The following is a 19600-nucleotide window of genomic DNA, read 5'->3' on the forward strand; positions in this document are numbered from 1 at the left end:
TTGCTGTTTAGTTTTCTCAAATTCTGTCCCTTTTCTCAGGCTTTGACATATTCCTTTTCTTGGGCCATGTCTTCTGTTTTCTTAGTATGACTTGTAATTTTTTGCTGATGTCTAGACATCTGATTAGGATGTAGTTTACTCAAATGTTCAATTTCTTTCTCTTTTGTAGTTAGTGGCAGGAGGCTGTGTGCTACCATTGCTTTTTGATTCTTGGCTTGACCTGTTAGGATTGTCCCTGTTGGTTGCTCAAAACTCAGCATTAGACCGAGTAATTGATTGTAGACTCGCTTTTTTTAGGGCCTTGGGGAGGGAAGCTTTAGAGGCCAGAAAAAGCCGCTCCTACTTATTAATTTTTTCACATGCACTTCCTTGCTCTGCCAGCAGGTGGCACTCTTTGGCAGCCCTCAGATCTATGCCTGGTATGAGTGTGTTTGTTGCAACGCAGACCTGATCATTGTGTTACAGCTTCCTGTCTGGAGGCTAGGAGCCTTGTAATTCAAACTTTTTCTGAGACAACTGTCCAGCATTCTCTGGCAGCCCCTTCCCTTTCCCTGGCTAGGAAATATTTTCACTCCCCTCTGAGTCCTCAACAATCAGTCCTGTGGTTATTAGAGAAGGAGATTGGAAGGGTAGTTTTAGCCCCTTGCTGGCTCCCAAGGCAAACAATGGTATGATTTGGAAGGGCTCCTGGGACACCGAAGACCAAATTTGTAAGTCAAAAGCTGAGTCAGCCTTAGCTGTGTCTCTCTCCCCTTTCCCTGGGCATCCTCAACAGTCAGTCCCAGCTAGAAGAGAGGGTGATTGCAAGAGTCGGATTTCTCCAGTCCTTTGCAGGCTCCCAGGGCAAACCACCATATGGCCCCACTGGCCTGGAAGGGCTGGTGGGACACAGCAGACCAAATTTGTGGGTGAGAAGCTGAGTAGTCTTAGCTGTGTCCCTCTTTTTCCCCTTTCCTGGGGTGGTAGGTTCTTGGAGTCCCCTTTTTCTAAAGCTACAGGACCAGAGGCCTGAGAATTCTTAAGTGTCTTTAGTGTGGGGGATGGTGCTGACAGCAGCAGCCAACCGGTTTCAACTCACAGTCTGTCATCACGATTTCCCTCCTTTGTCCCTCTCTCCTCTGGGCAGTGCCCAACCTTTGCCTGGTGTCCTAAACTCTAAAAGATCTTTTTCTAGGCTGTTTCAGTCTGTCCTTTATTTTTCTGGAGAAGAGAGTTGTGTGTCTTTCTAGTCCACCATCTTCCCAGAAGTTGTTCCTCAGGAACAGATTTAATTTACAAACATAATTCTTTTTCTTTTGAGATTCATAAAATAATGTCAAACTGCCAGAGCAAGTGATTTATCTTTTCCATATATATGTAATTCATTCCCATATAGTAATTCATTTTAGAATAAGATTCAGTTTTTTTTTTAAGTAGTCAATTTAAAAAACTACTAAATAAATAATGGTACAAGGGATAGGGTGAACACTGCAAAGATTAAATGCAAACAAAAATATTTGGTTATCCTTGACCAAGGGTGCTTATTAAAACTATAGAACTGGGCCCTTCTCCAGCAGTCCTAAACCAAAAGTTTTTAGTGGATCCAGAAATTTTAAATTTCAACAGTTACTTCCAGGTGATCCTTATTCACTTAAGATTGAGAAATGCTTAATAAAGAGGAATTTGATCCTTTTGCCACTAGGCAGAGAACAGATTTGGATGTAAAGGGAAACCCTCTCATTCCATCAATTTTATTACCACCACTTCCTACTCTCACAGAATGATAAGCCCTATTTACCTCTAATGGGTGAGGAAAATGTAGTTCCCTCAATTTCTGCTTCAAGACTTAGATCCCATCCTATCTTCTCATTTTATCCTCATTCTAATTGTGCTCTTTGTGTTATCTACTTTTTGGCCCCTTCATCCTCCTTACTAAGACCGCTAAACCTTGGGTATTTCCAGTCCAACATGGCAACATCTTGTACCATGCTAATTCAGTAAAAATGTCACAAAACACTATAAGTTAATCACCCCAAGTTATAATCGTGCTCTCAAATTCCAGTAATAAATATCCTCCATTCATTCAAATTGTAAATTGCTTTTAAAGGTTCATATATTATGGCATGGTTACATGTAACACCTCACTAGAGAGAGGACAGCAAAAAGGTTTCAATTCATGTGCTAATTCATCCATTAATAGAAGACACAGATTCTCAACCTTGGCTGCACACTAGAATTACATGGGGAGCTTTAAAAACCCCCAAATGGCAGCTACACCCAAGACCCAAATAAATAACAATCTCTAGGCGTGGGGAGTGAAGGGTGTTGTTTTCAGTTTCTCAGGCGATTCCAATGTGCAGCCAAAACTGAGAATCACAGACCTAGGTGAAGCTGGTGAGATTCCCACAACAGACTTATGGACTGTCTGCCATGGATGCACAATACTTTTGCCATTTCTGCACTAGATTCACTCAGCCAAATACAATAAGCTCTGACAGAACAGTGACTTCTGAGAACAGAAATTTGAAATTCCAGCACAAATGAGAGTGATATATAAGTATTGTTAATATTTACCTTAATTTTAGGGTATTTCTTGACCCAAAAAAAAGAAGTATTGGCTACTCTGACCTGGCAGGCATTTTTAAAAGCCAAACACCCTACTTCCATTATTTTTTTCGCTTTCATTTTTTTTGTTTAGGAGGTACTGAGGATCAAACCTAGGCACTCTACCACTTGAGCTACATCCGCTCCCCAACTTATATTTATGAACAGTATTTTTGTAGAATTAAACCGGCTCAGGTTTAGATTTACAAATTTCTTCAGTGCCAAGATGATGTCCACCAATCTATACATGACTAGAATTAAAGCTCCCAATGTAATTATAGTGTACAGCCAAGGTTGAGAACCTCTAGAGAAATTCTAAACAAGAAAGTTAAAATGGACAATACTTTTCCCATAAAGCATATTTAAAATAAGTTCAGGGAAGTGGATTTGGCTCAACTGATAGAGCATCTGCCTACCATATGGGGGGTATAGGTTTCAAACCCAGGGCCTCCTGACCCTTGTGGTGAGCTGACCCATGAGCAGTGCTGATGCACGCAAGGAATGCGGTGCCATGCAGGGGTGTCCCCCGTGCAGGGAGCCCCACGCGCAAGGAATGCACCCACACATGACAAAAAGCACAGCCTGCCCAGGAGTGGTGTTGCACCCACGGAGAGCTGATGCAGCAAGATGATGCAACGAAAAGAGACACAGATTCCTGGTGCTGCTGACAAGAATGCAAGCAGACACAGAAGAACACACAGGAAATGGACACAGAGAGCAGACAATGGGTGGGGGGAGAGAAATAAATAAAAAATAAATCTTTTAAAAAATAATAAGTTCAAAGTCCACAACCACACATCACAATTTTACCTGTTTTTTTGGAGTCTCTGTGATACAAATCCCTTTCATGATTATATTCAATGTAATTAGATCTATTCATTCAACATCTTGTACAAACTGACATACCATAAATCTTTGAAACTGTGAAATTCATATTTAAAAGCTTACTTTGCAATAAATATGGCACCAAAATTATTTACTATGCAAAATCAAGTGAAAAGTAACTTCTACAAAAGCCATCAAATTCATTTTTCCTCCTGATACAACAAAAAGAATGTTTAATTTTCAGAATTTACAATTTTTCTAATAAATGAACACTTGGTCCAGAGAGTTACAGTTGCATCCACTTCCTGCCATAAATGCCAGCAGCAAATACATCCAATTTCAAGGTCCTCTGAAGCCAATGAGTGGGCAGAACATAATCATTGCCAAAATGGGAAACACATGGAATTCACTCTTTGAAAAAGCAATCTGCAGCGGGTTACAACCAGGAGGGGAAGCCATCTGTTAACAAGAAAAAGAGGCAGCAGTAGTTGCCAAGGAATAGAGCATGCTACCTCAATCTGGGTACATCCAAGTTAGATTTTAATTCCAGTTAACCCTGGTAATGGACAATATTTTCAAAATTATTAGTGCCCAATTATGAATGGAATGGGTAAGAAGAAGAAAAACCACCAACACTAGAAATCTATCTCACTACTAGAAGGAGCAACATGTAGTGGCAAACAGAAACCATACACACACACATACAAAAAAGAAACAAGTCAACACTTAAGACAAATTCAAAGTCCTCTATTATGGAAAGCACTGGCAGTTTTCTCTGCATGATCAAAACTTCAAAATGAACAAAAGGAAGCAACTTGCAAAATATGAGCGTAAGCATGAACCACAATTCAAAACTCAACCCTTACCGCCTCTCCAAATCCTCCACTTGCCACCCAAATATCCCATAATTCCTCCCACCCCTACAAAGCACCATAGTCCCTTCTTAGGGTGGGTTCAATGTCCTAAAGTGTCTCTTTGTTTTCTTTTTTCTGACAGTCTTGTGAGAAAGAATGACAAAGAGGACAAGTGAGAAAGAGGACAGACAATAAGGCACACTATCTGGGCCAGAATACTGAGTCTGCTGCAACTGAAGAGTTGTGTGACCTTGGTCAAGTTACCTTCTCTAAGCCTCAATCTCCACATTGGTAAAATAAGAATACAGTACTTACCTCATAAGGTTATGATGATTAATAATATAAAGAAGAAACTCTACAACAAAAGACAACCCAATTAAAAAATGGGCATTATATAAAATTTTTTTAAATGAGTAAAAGACTTGAAGAAACATTTTACCAAAGAAGGTATATGAATGGCCAATAAGCACATTAGAAGATGCTCAACATTATTAGCCATTAGGGAAATGTAAATCAAAACTACAATAAGACTCCATTTCACACCCACTAGAGTGGCTACTATCCAAAAAATAGCATCGGAAAGGATGTGGGGAAGTAGGAACATTCGTTCATTGTGATGGAAATGTAAAATGGCTGTCGTGATAAAAATTTTATTTATGGACACTGAAATTTGAATTTCATATAATTTTCACATCACAAAATAGTATTCTTATTTTGACTTTTTTCAACCATTTAAAAATGTAAAAATCATTTTCAGCCCACAGAATCAACAAATCCTGGCAGCGATTCATCTCAATACCAAGCTCCTGTGTCTAGAAGAACCAGTGTGAGATGAAGATAGAATCCTTCCCCACTGCCTGACAAACAAGTTTTGGGTAGGCCTTTGAGTGCACACTGAGATAGCTTAGACCCAGACAAAAAGCACAGACTATGGCACTGAAACAGATTAATAAGGAACTTAGTGATTTGACCCATGACGCCCCAGTATATTGTTCTGCAGGTCCAGTTAGAGATGATAAATGACAGCCCTTATCAAAGACAGTGTATTCTTTGGACAATTCATTTTCCTACAGACCATCCCTTCAAACCACCTAAGGTTGCATTTACAACAAGAATTTATCATCCACATATTAACAGTAAAGGCAGCATTTGTCTTGATATCCTAAGGTCACAGTGGTCTCCTGCTTCTTCTACTTCTAAAGTTCTTCTATCCATTTGTTCACTGCTATGTGACCTGAACAGATTTCTCTCTTGATTTTTAGCTTCCTCACTATAAATGAGTACACTTACCTACAGGGCCATCATGAGGACTAGAAGTAATGCAGAAGTAAAGTAGAAGTAAAGCATCCAGTATGATCTATAATGTTCTACAAATGTTAGTTAGCAGATCTCCTTAATTAGTATTCTATTAGAGATCTATTTGACAAAAGTGTCACTGTGAGACATCATTTTTATTTTATTAACAAAACTCACAGTACTTCTAAGGGAAGAACAGCAGACAATATATGAAAACAAAGGGGAACATGAGATGTAATGCTACATTTTTAATGTAAGTGAAAACACTTCTCGGTCCTTTGGCTAAGATTAAGTGCAAGATCAGTGTAGTAAATAATAAGGATATGTGAAAAAAAGAGCCCTACTTAGTGACATGCACTTACTACGTAAGATTTCAGCTAAAAAAAAAAAAAGTAGGACACATAGTACAGAAACTGTTTAAAATACACAGAAATGTGTAAATAAAAATTCTATGTTGCCCATTCTCAAGAAATCTCCACTGCCTTTGGAAAGTTAAGGCTTCATCACACAAAGGGATATAGTCAAAATTATTTGTATAGAGTTTCAGGCCTAACTAACCAGGCAGAAACCCCTTACGACAGGAAAAAAAAAAAAAAAAAAGCAGTAAAAAATTTATTTTCAGCAATATTACATTCCTTTTGGAAAACTACTCTATAATTCATGGATGAGTCATTGTGGAAATAAAATGTTAAATAATGAATATGACTGTAACTGAAATCCTAAAAGTTAATTACCTAAAGTTCCTGGTAACTCCATCAGGAATATTATGGCTACAGAAGTAGTGATTTATATATTTTAAAAAACTTATCCATTGTGACCCACTTAGTAGAAAAACTTTATAGGTCCCACAGTTTTGCTTGCCGTCTGATAACAGATTAGATGGTATATTTATGTATCAAAAAAGTTATAAAAAGATTACTGTAATTACAAAATACTTGACTTTGATTCTAATTCAACTAACATTTATTGTATATACCTACTATCCCAAGCAGTTATTCCCATAATTTTATATCTGTTATCTCCAGTAATCTCATTTATATATCACAACAACCATATAAGTATTACTATTCCCATTTGGCAACTGACAAACCTCAGATGAGATTGGCAGAACAACTTAAAAAAGCATGACCCAACAATATGCTGTCTACAAGAAACTCATCTTAAAGTCAAAGATAGAAGTAGGCTGATGGTGAAAGGATGGAAAAAAATATATCATGCAAATAGTAACCAAAAGGCAGCTGGGATAGCTATACTAACATAAGATAAAATAGACTTTAAGTGAAAAACAGTTATGAGGGACAAACACAGCCAATACATACTTAGAAAGGGGAAAATTCAAAAGGAAAATGTAACAACTATAAATACATATATGTACCTAACATCAGAGTTCCAAAATATAGGAAGCACATACTGACAGATTTGAAAGGGGAAAATGTCGGTTCTACATTAATTAACAGACCACTCTCAGCAATGGATAGATAGAGCAGCTAGTCAGAAGATGAGTATGTTAAGTATAAGACGTGAATGATACATTAAACCAACTAGACATACAGGCATATACACTACACCCAACAAAAACAGAGTACACATTCTTTTCTTTTATAGCAAATTTTTAATTGGCTTTTTTTTTAAAGATACATATATCACAGAAAATGTTACAATAAAAAATATGAGGTTCCCATATACCCCCCACCCCCCACCCCCACTCCTCCCACATCAACAGCCTCTTTCAAAGTTCACATTCTTTTCAGGAGCACATGGAACATTCTCCAGGATAGACTATAAGTCAGAATCACAAAAGAAAGTTCAATAAATTCAAAAATATTGAAAACATACAATATGTACTCTCTGACCACAAGAGAAGGAAGCTAGAAATCAGTAACATAGAGTCAGAATCAAGAATATAGGTTACCAGGTGTGTTAGTCAGCCAAAGGGGTGCTAATGCAAAGTATAAAGGGTATTTATTTGGGGTGGAATACAGTTACAAGGCCCTAAAGAGTCCAATTCAAAGTTACTTCCTCACCAAACTCGATTGCCACTGTTGAAACAAGATGGCAGACATGTCTGTGAAGGTTCAGCCTTCCTCTTTCTCTTAAGGCTCCTTGGGCCCAGCTTCTTCTGATTTCAGCTGAAGGCTGGCATAAGGCTCATCTCACAGGGCTTCTCAGCTGCTCTGTTTACTTCAGCTGCAAATTATCAGTCTCATCCCTATTCCCGGGGCCTCTGCCGTGTCTATGGGGATGTCTTTCTTCCTCTGTGTTCTTCTTTTCCTGTGTATCTACTTCTGTGTGAGAATCTGTTTTATCAGCCAACCAAGGGAGCAGTGACTCAGTCCTGCACGACGTAATGACGTGGTTGAATCAAAGCCCTAATCGGTATTTAATAAAGTAAAAGTTGAAACCTCTAAATTAAATACAATCAAAGAGGTACCACACCCAGAGGAAGAGACCAATTTACAAACATAATAAATATCTTTTAGGAATTCATAAATAATATCAAACTGTCACACCAGGGGACAGGGTAAGCATAGGAAATAGGAAGTTAAGACTTAAAATGTACAGTGTTCTTATTTGGAATAATAGAAATACTTTGGTAATGGGTGATGGTAATGGTAGCACAACATTACGAAAGCAATTAACAGCACTGAAATATATATCTGAATATGATTAAAAGAAGTGTTAGATTGCATATAACAATTTTTTTCAAATCCATACAACTACACTACACAGTGAACCCTAAGTTAAAACATGGGCTTTAATTAAATAGTACAGTTGTAAGATTGTGCTATCATCAGTTGGAAAGTGGTGGGTTGGTGTATGGGAATCCTGTATTTTATTCATCATTGTTCTGTAAATAACAATTTATCTAATAAAGAAAAGAAAATGTAAGTGCTGGGGCATAGCTACAACCCAAGACATAATAATGCACTGGCAACTCAGTGCAATGCTGCTGTTGAAGTGATTGTTTTGTAAGTGTTTTGTAAAAACTCTAGATAAAATTGCAAATAAAACAAAGTACAATCTTCAATTACTTACATAGTAGTTACATTGTTAGAACATTCACTGTATACTAGAACCATTTAAAAATGCTTAATGTGGGAAACAGACTTGGCCCAGTGGTTAGGGCGTCCGTCTACCACATGGGAGGTCCGCGGTTCAAACCCCGGGCCTCCTTGACCCGTGTGCAGCTGGTCCATGCGCAGTGCTGATGCACGCAAGGAGTGCCGCGCCACACAGGGGTGTCCCCCGCGTAGGGGAGCCCCACGCACAAGGAGTGCACCCGTAAGGAGAGCCACCCAGCAGGAAAGAATGTGCAGCCTGCCCAGGAATGGCGCCGCCCACACTTCCTGTGCCGCTGACCACAACAGAAGCAGACAAAGAAAAAAGACACAGCAAACAGACACAGAGAACAGACAACCGGGGAAGGGGGACGAGGGGGAATTAAATAAATAATCTTTTTTAAAAAATAAAATAAAATAAATAAAATGCTTAATGTACTGATGCACACTATTTAGTTAGGATCCAGGGTCAGATACTACATAAATTTCTGGCAAAGCATCTGAAAATCCAATGGGATTAAGGGAGTATTTTTCATTATGCAAAGCTATCCTAAACATTACAGAGTATTTTGCAATCCTATGCCTCTCCATCCTAAATGCCAGCAACACCCTTGTCCCCAGTTATTCTAGTAACCAGTGTTCCCACTACTTTCCAGCAACTGAGAACCAACACACTACACTTTGAAAATAAGTACCTATCATTAGAAATACTAAGAGAAATACAAGAATTTATCTGTGACCATTTAATAGATTCTTTTTCACTTGCTTCATCTCTTGAAAATGCCCTGTGCCCAGGGTAACAACTTAACTTAGAGAAACAAGAAATATACTCCATGAAATTACAGAATAGGAAAGGCTAAAAACACTCATTAAAGTAGCATTCTAAGGAAGAGATGAGAGGTGGAGGCGTCTTTGGGACATGGAGCTGCCCTGGATGGTGCTTCAGAGGTAATCACCGGACATTGTAAATCCTCACAGGGCCCACTGGATGGAATGGAGGAGAGTATGGGCCATGATGTGAACCATTGTCTATGAGGTGCAGAGGTGCCCAAAGATGTACTTACCAAATCCAATGGATGTGTCATGATGATGGGAATGAGTGTTGTTGGGGGGGGGAGAGGGAGGGTGGGTGGGTGGGGTTGAATGGGACCTCACATATATATTTTTAATGTAATATTATTACAAAGTCAATAAAAATAAATAAATAAATAAAGTAGCATTCTAAATATGCTTAGCAATTAAGAATTTGGCACCTAATTCCAAGTTTCTATGGCCATGAAGAAGAGTCATTTGGCAAGAATAAGTTATTAATTATTCAGGTTATCAAATCTATCAAAGATAATCAAAACTAAGAACACTTTCTTAATATAGTCTCCCAACTTCTCAATAGATTTTAATCCTAAACAGTAACAGGTTGCAATTAGTCTCTAAAAGTGTTTTTCTTTAAAACAGAATGAATGCTGTAGAAGGCTTATAACTTAAATACAACGTAATTTCATATATATATACTATTATTACTGTACTTAAACAAATATTTATGAACAGCCAATCATGGCATTTTTGCTGTAAATTTAATACAATTATATCAGACTAATTAAAGGAATAATTCTGGTATACAAAAAATAAAATAAAATATAAATAGCTACCTAAAACTGTATACCTAATAAACAGATAAAATATGAGAGCATTATCTATATTTGTTGACAATGAAAACATGTGAATTACAGAAACATCTCTCTTCCTAGATTTCACAGAACATAGAAACTGTCAATAGAAACAATGAAGAAACTTAACCTGAAGAAAACCTTTTCTTCAATTATGCTTTTAGATACTATGAAAATGAAGAACATAATTTCTCCATTACAAAATCTTACTGCATGAAGCAAAACTTAGAGGTTAATTTGTACAAATTTCCTGTTTCAAAATGGGCAAAAGCACATTATGTAACAAAATGATGACAGCCCCAAAGATATTGATATTGAACTTTCATCATATCCTATGCTAGGAGTATCAGAAAATAAAAATACATGATTTTTTCCTCACCACGCAAAGAAGATTTAAAAACCAAATCAAAATGAAACATATAAAATAAGAGGCCTCAATAGATACAATACCATTTTAGAAGCAGCAGCACTGATGGGCTTAAAACTCAAAAACAACCCCTTTTAAACAACTGGATGGAGAAAAAAGATTCTCCAGCATAAACTGGGTAATAAAAAGTTATGTTAAATTTCCCATGAGAATGGTTTAATATACATTGCCTGCCAATATTCAGTGTTTAAAATTGAACTCATGCTCATTTTGGCAGCAAATATATTAAAATTAAAGTGATAACAGAGATTATCATTGCCACTGCACAAGGATGACACACAAATTTTTGAAGTGTTCCACATTTTAAAAAAATAATTTATTACTAAATAAATAAAATTGAACACAGAATTTTACAAAGCTTTCTAATGGCAATGTTAATACAGATCCCAATTTCAAGTATTTCTTGGTGATTGTTCACTTCTTTTTAGAGCAAAAATTGTAACATTCAAGCAATGCTTACAAGCATGCAGTGCTTCTTTAAGAATTTATGTCCTACATTTAGAGCTATGGATATGATTATATTAAATAGCTTCCAGAGTGGGAGAATAAAACCAAATGTTAGTGTGAATACAATTACAACCAAAAGTTGATCAATATAGCCTATTGTTTTTTAATTCTTTTCACAGTAAAAACTGGGTAACTGATGAACCAAAGAGTCCTAACAATGACTGTCTCAAGCAAAAGGACTTGTGCAACACCAATTTTTATTTAATTTTTTTAGGAGTACCAGGGATTGAACCCAGGACCTCATATATGGGAAGCAGGAGCTCAACAACTTGAGCTACATCTACTCCCCACCAATTTTAATTTAAAAGACTGAACTGACAAACTGATTATACAAACTTGGCTATCGTGCTCTCAAGAAAATAATGAAAACAGACACAGAGGAGAGACAATAAGGGACACAGGAGTGCAGGAAGCTGAGGTGGCCAAGAGATTGAGCACCTCTCTCCCACTCCAGAAGATCCCAGGATCAGTTCCCGGTACCACCTGAGAAGAAGACAAGCAGACACAGAAGAACAGCCAGAGAATGGACACCGAAAGCAGACAACAGGGGGTAGGGTTGGAGGGTGAATAAATCTTTGAAAAAACAGATGGTGATATTAATGTGATTTTTAAAATTTGTCTAAGGAAATGTATCAACATTTAGAAGAGTTACATAATTCAATGAACTCAAACTTTCCAAAAGACCAATGTCATCAAATCATACATGGGTAAAAGAGCCATTCAAAGTGCAAAACAGACCAATGAATTTTAATGTAACAAAATATGGAAACTTCACTACTAGAGTTTCAGAGTCCACATGGAAATTAACTTTAAAAAACTATAACTTGCTGATGAAAATGTTCTAAAACTGGATAACGGTTATAGTCTGCACACCTTGATAGATTTACTTTAAAAATACTGAATTATACACTTAAAATGGATGAATCTTACTGCATGTAAAGTGTTCCTCAAAAAAAGTGAAAAAAAAGGAAACAATCACTTTTCCAATTTTGGCATATTTTCCAAGAAGATCCATAATTATCTAAAAAAGCTTTTAAAACTATTTTTCACTCTCATTTCCAACTACTTATTTATGTGAGGCCTAATTTTCTTCATATACTTCAACTAAAACAACAAATTACAAGAAAATGAATGTAGAAGCAGATATGAGAATAAGCTTTCTTTTTTTTTTAATTTGTCATCATTTATTTTGTGTTAAATTTACATCAAAACACCTTAGAGAGTTATGTGATATAGCCACTGAAGAAGAGAAGTCAAAAGAAATATAAAACAAAAACTGAACTAGGAATAAAAGCTTTGATGAATTTAGCTGATGAAGCAGATCAGTAAAGAGAGATCACTATTTCATAGTTCTCCACCAGCCTGTGTATTTCATTAATGCAAACTGAAGTCCAAACCCCAATACTGAGAAAGAACTAAAGTAGCAAATACAAATGACAGTTAAGAAATTACTGCTCATACTTAAGTAACTGTTTTTATTTTTTATTTATTTTTTGTCTTTATTTTTTTAATGTTACATTCAAAAAATTAAAGGTCCCCATATACCCCCCACCTCCCTCACCCCACTCCTCCCCCCACTTCTCCCCCCATAACCCAGGGCCTCCTGACCTGTGTGATGAGCTGGCTCACGCACAGTGCTGATGAGCGCAAGGAGTGCCCTGACACACAGGGGTGCCCCCCGCATAGGGGAGCCCCAGGCACAAGGAGCGCTCTCCGTAAGGAGAGCTGCCCAGCGTGAAAATGTGCAGCCTGCCCAGGAATGGCACTACACACACGGAGAGCTGACCAGCAAGATGATGCAACAAAACAAGACACAGATTCCAGGTGCTACTGACACAAGTGGACACAGAAGAACACACAGCGAATGGACACAGAGAGCAGACAACTGGGGGAGGGGGCGGGGAAGGGAGAAGAAATAAATAAAATAATCTTGAAAAAAAAAAAGCCTGACTCAGTCTTTAAAATAATTTTTTTTTAAAAATAGAGACTTAAACAGTTTTTGATTAAAATGCTAATTATGTTACACCTAATGGATTTACTATTTTAATGAATTAATAACTATCTTTAATTTCTATTTTAATATGTAATATGACAAATATTGAAAGATATAGCCTATACAAACAAAAGCTGCTTGGAGTCCTTCATAATTTTTATAAGTTCACCAGGGTCCTGAAGTCAAAAAATGAGAACTGCTGCTATAGGAAACCGTCCAAGTGCCTGAGGATAGTCCAAAACCAAAGCAATTACCCAAGAGTGGCTCCAAAGTAAAACAGGTCCCTGAATAGCACATACTGCAAAGTACACAAGACCCAGATAATGCTGAGGATATACGTCCCTGGGCAGTGCACTCATCAAGGTGGAACTATTTCTCCCTTTCTAAGCCCACAGGATCCTCACATATGAAATCTGGCTGAACAGGTGTCATTTCTAACCAGCATTCTCCAGAAGCTGTCAAAAGTTAAAAAAAATTTACCATGCACCTACTATGGAAGACTGGCAGAACAAAGAAAGGGAGAGGGGCTTCAGTAAGCATTATTGCTATTAATATGGTAAAAATAAAATAGAGCCTTGTTAAGGACTACCTTTCCAACTCTAGAAGGAAAAATAAGTATTTTTAAGAAATACATATGCCAGCACAGAAAACATGAAAAATCCAGTTCATAAAAGCATTTCTAATCTGTGCATAAGGGAAGAATAGAACATTTTCAATATAAAGTTAATCATTTCCTCAATGAAAAAACATTTTCTGCAATATTTCTCTTTTTAACAAATTTACTCAGATCCTAATTCATAACGCAGAGGAACGTGATCTCCATGAAACTGTCACTAACTAAAATAAAATAAATGACTTCTCAATGAGCAGAAGCTGATTTACTAAAGGAATATACATCATTATTAACCCCTTTTAATATTAATAGTGACTTTAAGGAATTTATCAGCCGTCAAAGAAAAATACAACAAAGATAGTAGAACAAAACACAAAAATATCTAGCTGAGAAAATACTTATAAAACAGGTATCATCTAATAGCTTTTCTCGTTCCTCTCCACTCCTCACTCCCACAAGCAGAGACATGGAGGGATACTTCATAACTAAAACAGTAAGTTCCCCAACATTAAGAAGCACACTATAACCACCACAGGAATCCACCTGAGGTAAGTCACTGGTCTCTTATTTTCAAATGCTTATCAAACACTTCCACTCAAGCAATTAAAACAAAAACAAAAAAAACAACTAATTCATCATTTCTTACCCTAAATCTAGTTCCACTTTCTAATTTCTCTCTATTTTTAACCATCAGTCTATATCCAAATATTTCTTTGAAAAAGATCTCTCTTGGATGTGCACCTTCCTCTCTACTCTTATTATCCAAGTTAACCCAGGCCTTTTGCAACAAACTCATTTCCTTTCCCTTGTCTTCTTTCCTTCGTTCTATCCTGCTGATAGCAATAAAAGCTGCCTCTAAACAGCATTTTTTATTATGCCTGCCTTACAATTCTTATAAGTCAGATTTTTTAAAATGCACTTTTAAATGGTAAAATGAATTATATCTCAACAAAGATGTCATTTTAAAAAAAAAAGAAGGAAAGAGAGGATGGATGGAAGAAGAAGAAAGGAAGAGAAAAGGAGGGTAATAAAGGTGGTGGGAGAATGGGAGGAAACTCACTAAGCAGTTCTCTGCAAAGTACCACTTTACTCCATACCACTTCTGGCATCCTGACTCTAGAGGTCACTCAACACTCCTCTAAGAAGATAATGTGATTTTCCAGTAACCACTTCAAGTAACGGTGAAGAATTACTTTGTGAAACTGACTTCCCATCAAACTGATATAGCTTTGTTAGAAAAAGTATTTCTTCAAGGAGACAAAATCTAGAATTCCAAAATTGTACCCATTTTCCCAGGGTGGGAGGGGAGGGGAGGAAAAGAAAAAGAAAAAAAGAACTTCCTTCCACGTGACAATCCATCAAATAGACATAATATAATGAAAATGTCACAAATCTTCTCTTATTTAGTTCCTTCAGCCACTTCTTACAAAGATGGTTTCTTGCGGGGAAATACAGCAATTGTATTAGTCAGGGTTCTCCAGAGAAACAGAACTGACAGGAGATGAAAGATTAGATAGATTAGATAGATGGATGGATAGATGGATAGATACATACATACATACGTACATACATACACACACACACACACACATATATACATACATAAAGAGATTTATTATAGGAATTGGTTCACTTGACCGTGGGGAATGGCCAGTCTGAATTACTAGGCAGGCCACAGACTGGGAACTCAATGGTGACAATGAATTCCCCAGAATAAGCAGGGTGGCTGAAATTCCTATGACTGCTGAAACTATCAGTTCTCCCTTAGGTCTTCAACTGAGGGGATGAGACAGAATTCTCTCACTGCTGAACGCAATCTCCTTTATTGCTTACAGATGTAATCAGCCATAGATGCAGTCAACTGACTAATGATTTAAATTCAAGAAATAACCCTCACAATAACAATCAGGCCAGTGCTTCCTTGACCAAACAACTGGAACACTGTAACAGCTGGCCAAGTGGACACATGAAATTACCCATCACAACACTGTAAGAGGATGCCAAGTCCAGGGGTGGTATGGTTTTTAAAGAATATGGGGAAGAAAAAAAAAAAGGTAAAATGAAATTATGACCTTCCTTGATCAAGATTAAAGTAACAAAAATTACTGCGGAATCCAAGAAGAGGGATAAAAAAGAGAGAGAGAGGGAGAGATTGCAGTAGAGAAAGACTGCAATTCCGACATTTCTGCCCTTAATTCCTCACAAATAAGCTCTGTCATGTATTTATTCAATATTTTTATTAAATTTGTTGAATCATTATTCATAACATTCCACTACATTCCAGGCAAACTTACCAATTCAACAAGAAGTCAATTCACATATTGACTTAGATACCTTTAAACATGACAAGATTCAAGGGATGAAGAGCTTAAATTTTTGTAAGCCACATAAGTACACATTTTTCTTCTCAAAATAACTGTAGACTCCCCCAAAAAAGAACATCTCTATTTCAAATTTGTTTAATTCTCTCAGAACACAATGCATTGGGCCGAAACACATTCTACTTCTGGAACACCAAAAAAGATGAACTTTATCCAGAGAAGAGATGGGAATACCGATTTACTCATAATACTCCCAATAATCATTCACAATTCTTCTTTATGAAAAACAACTTAGAAAGAAAAGTTAAATAAATAGCCCAAGACATACACCCCAGATTATGAGACATGATTTCAAATGACAGTGAAACAATTAGCAACCTCATGATAAGATTTAAGTTGAAATAAATTTTTTTTTACCATGTGTCGAATTAAGGTACAAACTAAATTATATAAATGCTAATGGTCAAGAGTCTCCAAATGGTGAAGGCAAAGGACAAAACAAAAATTTACACAGGGTAAATGTTTCTGCATTTCTGACCTTGACATTTTCTTGATCTCTAAATAAATAAAATCAGAATCCAAAAACAAGAATCCTGAATAAAAGCAGAACTCCAAAAAGAAACAAATGCACAAGGCAAAAACATTAAACCCACCTACCACCTTGTAATATTAAACAGAATGTACTCTGATCACACAGAATTCCAATGAAAGCACTTTAAAATAATTAAAAGTAAATTTCCAACTAAATTCAATATCTGCCTCTAGATGGTTAGAGTAAAATTATATATGTGTGTATATATATGTATGTATATATGTATAAAGTCTTACCTCTGCAAATTCAACCAAGTTCACAGCTTTGATTTTTATATTTCATGAAGCAAGCATATACTAAAAGCCTACCATAGCCTCAATTTAAAAAAAACAAAAACGGCCTTCTTTGTAAAGCATATCTAACAGTCTGCCTCTCCAACCACCATTTGAAAGTTCAGTAACAAAAAGAGCATGGGACATAAAAGCAGATGAGTATTATTAGACACAATCTTCTAAAAGGACTCCATAATAACAAACTATACACATGAGGCAAATCTAAGTGAATGTGTTTTTACATCTAGTAGGATACTAAACCAAGATCTCTGTGGGACAATCAGATCAAACATTTACAATGGACCTAATTTCCCAGTCTCAAATTGAAAGAGGGGAATTTAATTACTGTAAATTCTATTAAACCAATCTTCTTTATAAAGTGGAAGATGTCTGACTTCTGAGGGCAATGGAGGGTATAATGAATGCAGAGTTTAATTAGGGCACACTGCTGGCTGACTATAATCTATTAATTAGCATTTTCAGTCTCTATATGTCATTGCAATGTTTCATTTTACTTTAAAATTACACCCTTCCTTTTTCTGGACCAAAGTTATACAATTTTAGGATTGTGTAGTAAATTATAGTGGGTGCAGGAAGAATACATTCCTGCCAGCATTGGTGTTTAATTAGGACAAGGGGGAGAATCTAGATAAGGCAGCATTCACCCTTCTCCAGCACACATGGTTCTTTTGGCATCAAAATCCTCTGGACTGTTTCACTTCCACTGGACTGAAGTGCTGAGTACTGACTATGGTCTTTTCAGTAGAGTCAAATATTTTGCCTTTGTATGTAGCTAGATGATTAGAAGAGAAATTGCCATTGTTTTACTTCCATGCAGCTTTTAAAACACAGGCATAAAAACTGCCTCAATTAATTGAAAATAAAGAAGTGTGCTAGTATTTTTTTTCCTCATTGAAAGAATTTGTGTCGCTTGCTAATAATAGCATCTTAGTAATGGGCACATTTTCATCACTATCAGAAAAGTCCACTAGAGGATAATACAATGATAAGAACAGAAAGCTAAATTCAATGAACAAAATCCATTTTAAATTAAAAAAACAAACAAAAACAAACACCTAAATACTGTCATTCTATTCATTAGAGTCTTTTGCTGTGTTTTTTTTTAAATGGAGAAGTTGTAGGTTTATAGAAAATTCCATCAGAAAATACAGAATTCTCATACACCACAACCTGATATACAGTTTTCCCTATTAATGACACTTTGCATTAGTGAGGTACATTTGTTACAACTAAAGAAACAATATTATAACTACACCATTATAGTCCATAGTTTAATATGAGTTCACTGTATGTGCTATACAGTCCTATAGTATTTTAAAATTTTACTTGAACAATATACATGTAATCTAAAATTTCCCCTTTTAACCTATTCAAATATATAATTCAGTCATGTTAATGACATTCACAATGTTATGGTACTACCGTCATCAACCATTATCAAAACTTTTCTGTCACTGCAAACAAAAACTCTGTACCAATTAAGCATTAACTCCTTATACCCTACACACTTCCCCCAGCCCTGGAAAACTATATTCTATTTTTTAATGCTATGAATTTGCTTATTCTAATTAACTAATATAAGTGATATCATACAATATTTGTCCTTTTGTATCTGTCTTACTTCATTCAACAAGATGTCTTCAAATTTCATCCACACTTCCCCTAGCCCTGGAAAACTATATTATTTTTTAATGCTATGAATTTGCTTATTCTAATTAACTAAGTGATATCATACAATATTTGTCCTTTTGGATCTGTCTTACTTCATTCAACATGATGTCTTCAAATTTCATCCACGCTGTCGCATGTATCAGAACTTCATCCATTTTTGTTGCTGAATAATATGGCATTGCATGTATATACCACATTTTGTTTACCTATTCATCAACCAATGGACATTTGGTTTGCTTCCAACTTTTGGCAATAATATGCTGTTATGAACATCAGTGTACAGATACTTGTTCAAGTCCCTTTACATTTCATCTAGGTTATATAATCTGTTGGCATACAGTTGTTCATTTTATCCTCTTAAAAGACTTTTTAGGAAGCAACTGCGGCTCAAGCAATTGAGCTCCTTTTTACCACATGGAGTACCTGGGTTCAATCCCAATCCCCAGGACCTCTTGGTTAAAAAAAAAAAAAAAGGCGCCCCAGACCTGCACAGAGAGGTGCAGGCCAATGCACAGCAAATCAACGCACCAAAAAGACAGTGACACAAACAGACAGAAAAAAAAAAAAAACTTTTCATTTCTGTGGGGTCAGAAGTAATGTGCTCCCTTTCATTTCTGATTTTAGCTATATGTGTCTCTTCTTTCTCTGTTACTCTACCTAAAGGTTTGTCAATTTTATTGATCTTTGCAAAGAATCAACTTTTGGTTTAGTTGATTTTATAGGTTTTTAAATTCTCTATTTCATTAATCCACACTCTAAAGTGGCTATTTCCTTCCTTCTGCTTGCTTTGAATTTGGTAACTCTTCTTTTTTCAATCCTTCAGTTGTGTGGTTAGGTCTCAGATTTGAGATCTTTCTTCTTATTTAATGTAAACATTTAGAGCTATAAATTCCCTGTCAGGA

At 36.3% G+C, this 19600-nt stretch overlaps 1 protein-coding gene and 1 non-coding gene across 25 annotated transcripts in view; one reads left to right on the forward strand and one right to left on the reverse strand.

The window, feature by feature from the left end:
* Positions 1-19600, reverse strand: part of ERC1 (ELKS/RAB6-interacting/CAST family member 1) — a 661999-nt gene that overhangs the window by 577361 nt on the left and 65038 nt on the right. The gene's annotated exons all lie outside the window — the stretch shown is intronic.
* LOC111763950 (U6 spliceosomal RNA) lies at positions 10910-11014 on the forward strand. The gene has a single exon (XR_002796672.1). It is a non-coding gene; the product is annotated as a U6 spliceosomal RNA (small nuclear RNA).

The sequence above is a fragment of the Dasypus novemcinctus genome, chromosome 20 (assembly GCF_030445035.2).
Source record: "Dasypus novemcinctus isolate mDasNov1 chromosome 20, mDasNov1.1.hap2, whole genome shotgun sequence".
Classification (NCBI taxonomy): Eukaryota; Metazoa; Chordata; class Mammalia; order Cingulata; family Dasypodidae; genus Dasypus; species Dasypus novemcinctus.